The sequence below is a fragment of the Bos grunniens genome, chromosome 5, assembly GCF_055505025.1.
Source record: "Bos grunniens cultivar Pamir isolate PY7600 chromosome 5, Bosgru_T2T1.0, whole genome shotgun sequence".
Lineage (NCBI taxonomy): Eukaryota > Metazoa > Chordata > Mammalia > Artiodactyla > Bovidae > Bos > Bos grunniens.
The window spans coordinates 32,513,845-32,517,542 of record NC_141169.1 but is presented as its reverse complement, the minus strand read 5'-3'; the positions used below and the strand labels follow the sequence as shown (position 1 = coordinate 32,517,542).

The following is a 3,698-nucleotide window of genomic DNA, read 5'->3' as shown; positions in this document are numbered from 1 at the left end:
TTCAAATAAAAATAATACTGTAAATGCAGTAAGAAACTAAGAAAATGGCATGCTAATAATAAAAGATGAGATACTGATGTTTAATGTTTGAGAAATGTTGAATATTATTTGTGATGAAAAATAAATGCAAACACAAGAAAGAATTAACATCTTATACCTATCAAATTGGTAAATATTAAAATGATTGTTAACTCTGGCAGATATATATTGCTAAACCCTCTAATATATTGCTGGCTGGACTATAAATTAGTATAAATATTTATGCAAGCAAATTGGTAATATAAATCAAGATCATACTTATAGCAAAAGGGCAGGAGAGGGAGTGAGAGTGACAAGATAAGGGATGACAGTTTGAGTATAAAACTTTTTTTAACTAACACAATTCATAATGTATATATGGGAGGCTGGTAGGGCAGTCCACCAGAGATTTTGCTGCGTGACAGTCTGTAGTAGGAACTGAGAATAAAGAAGTAGGTAGCAAGCACACCTGGAAGCTTGTGCCAATGACTGCTTCAGTCTCCTAAGGGAGGGGAGATTGATAGATGAGTCAGTCCTTGAACCCATCTCTCAAAGATGCAAATGAGGACGGGAATGGTTGCAAGATGCAGATGCTATACCGTTGATGTCCATTTAAGTGACTGCATATCCTTTACTAGGGTTTGGTCTGGGGAAGGATACCCTTCTCATTATACCCATAACCTATATCTAAATAGGTCCATTTTGGAGAGGTACTCTTAAAAACATATAAGGGGCAGGGCACAATGGTGTTATTATTAACTCTTCCTTTATTTAAAGAGTCACTAAGTTGTGTTAATTCTACCTCCTATGTTGAAATTAGATCACTTAAGGGATAACTGTATGTTCTACATGAGGTGCAGAACTGGCTGTACTCTGTACAAAAACCACTTTTTCTTGACAAAATCTGATGACGTCAATTTGTAGAACTGACCCAAAAGGTAATTACTATGGATATATAACCATTATATTTTAGAAGTATACTTCGATATATGGCAAAACCAATACAATATTGTAAAGTTAAAAAATAAAATTAAATTTAAAAAATTAATTTTTCCTGAAAATATGATTTATAAAATATTTACATCTTTTGAAGTATTTTTCTTATTTACTCACTACACACTCCCCTACTAATTTTGTAGAATTTATTATATATTTAAGATTAAAAGTTCATGGTAAAAATAAAAAAAAAACAAACCAACAATATTTTTTCAATTTTAAGAAATTAAGAAAATGCCAAAGGAAAAAAAAACCTTACTTTTGTTTAATGCTTATGAGGGTAAATACAATGATGCATGTTAAGTATTTCATTTAAGGAGTGACAGAAGTCAGTCCATCCACTGGGTTGTTAGCTTACTGTCTCCTCACCCATGAATCTTTTGTGACAAGAAATTAATTTATTTGACTGAATATGTGTCAAAGAAATGATGGACAGTGAGTTCAGGAGGGTTTGGCTGATTGGGACTGTCAGACACCAAGTGAATTAACTGACTTGATGTTCTTGGGGTTGAATGAAAACATTGTTTTGAGACAGCATAGACATTCTCTAGGTTATGTCCAAGGAGATCTCTAGTCTAGTTGCCAGACAGCCAGATTCCATTCCAGATACTCAAAATGTTACCACCAGCACACTTGAAACAGTTATTTTTCCTTTGATTGGATTAGGGCAGATTCCTGTCCTAGTTGCTTTCTGGCAACTTGAAAGTTAGTAACTCAAACTAGGCACATCAATTTTTTTTGGTTCCCCCAGGTAAGGTGGATGAAGCAACCCTCATTCAGTACAATCTTCAATCAGTAGCTTGTTTTCTCTCACTCTGAAATGCCTTTCACCCTCCCATCTTTTTTTTTCTTTCTTTTTTAATGCTTAGAATGCCATACTATTAACACGTGTACACCCATGGCAGATGCATGTTGATGTATGGCAAAACCAATACAATATTGTAAAGTAAAAATAATAATAATAATAAATTAAAAAAAAAAAGGCAAACAAATTTGGACTCTTGTCTACATTATTCCATCACAATGCTTATTTCTCAGGCTTCACTTTATTTTCCTATCAAATACAATAAAATAAGCAATCACACACTTAGAGCTCTATTACCCACACACAAGAGGTTATATTCATCAAATGGCAAATTTCTAAAGTGACCAAGTTAGCCATTAATGCTGTACAGTCCCTGACTATGCTTTTTCATTGTCTTCAAACCAAAGATAACATGAATCCCCCACATACAGAGGGGCACATTTATTGCTTCAACACTCTATGCAGGGCTATCTTCACCTCCTAGTTCTTGAGGCTGTAGATGAGGGGGTTTAACAAGGACGTGATCACACTGTACTGAATGGAGACCACTTGCTCCAACATGGAGTCCGAGAGAGGGGCCATGTACCTAAATAAGGCTGTCCCATAGAATAAAAGCATCCCAGTGAGGTGGAAGGAACATGTAGAGAAGGCTTTGCCTTGACCCCCAGCAGAAGGCATGCTTATGATGGCAGAGATTATTCTAGAATAAGAGAAAAGAATCAGGGGAAATGTCACAAATCCTAACAATGCACATGGCCCAGCAAGAAGGGCCTCATTGGCAGTAGGATCAGGGCAAGACAGAGGGAAGAGTGAAGGCAGCTCACAGCAGAAGTGAGGGATGACACTGGGGCCACAGAAACTAAGTTGTACGTGAAAAGACTGTCTGGCAGCGAGTTTAGGAACCCCACTGCCCAAGCTGCAGTCAGCTTCCCAACACACAGAGGCCTGTTCACAATCACACTGTATAGCAGAGGGCAGCAGACGGCAGCATAGTGGTCATAGGCCATGGCAGAGAGCAGGCAGGCCTCTGTGCTCCCAGAGAGTATGCGGAAGAAACTCGGGGCCATGCAGCCCCACACAGAGATAGTTTTCTTTTGAGTTAACAAGTTCTCCAGCATCTTGGGCATGGTTATTGAAGAAAGGGAGAGATCCAGAAATGACGGGTGACCTAGGAAGAAGGACATGGGTGTCTTAAGGTGAGAATCAGTTCTGATCACCAGGATCATCACCAGATTCCCCATCACAGGCAGGAGGTATATCACCAGGAACAATGCAAAAAGCATGTTCAGGATCTGGGGATTTCTGGAAAATAACATGAAAACAAATTCAGTAATGATGGTGAGATTTTTCATGATTAGAGATGCCCTAAAAAGAAATATAATGCAGTTGAGTCATTCCAGGTGAATAGGACTGCCTCCCCTGTGAAAAATGTAACTTAACAGCTTAAAGGTATAAATAAAAACTATGAAGTCAAGGAGTTTCCCTCTTTGTCACACTCGGCACCCCCCATCACTACTTCAACTCTGGAGGCATGCAGCCTTCCAAAGTTCACCCCCCATAATTGCTTCTTTAATTTTTAATACTCATTTACTCAGGAAATATTTAATAAGCATCCAAGTACTGGGCACTCTACCAGATCCCAAGGATAGAAAGTTGCACGTGGCATGATTGCTGCCCTTAAAGAAATATAATTTAACAGGGGCAGACAGACACGTAAAGAAGCAAAATAAAGGCTATAATAACATAATGCACAGGATACAGTGCTGGTACAAATGTGAATCAATCATCTCTAGATAACATGGCAAACCTTCAAAGAAGAGGTAAAAATGCTTAAGCCTGACTGAAATTTACTCCACTATGGAGATAAAATGGAAGATGG

The 3,698-nt window shown here is 38.0% G+C and overlaps 1 pseudogene across 1 annotated transcript; it reads right to left on the bottom strand.

Annotated features, from left to right (window-relative positions):
* Window positions 1–1,857: 1,857 nt before the first annotated feature.
* On the bottom strand, window positions 1,858–3,242 carry LOC147371713 (olfactory receptor 5BS1-like; annotated as a pseudogene). The gene has a single exon (XR_015163706.1). The product of XR_015163706.1 is annotated as an olfactory receptor 5BS1-like (transcript).
* Window positions 3,243–3,698: the final 456 nt, after the last annotated feature.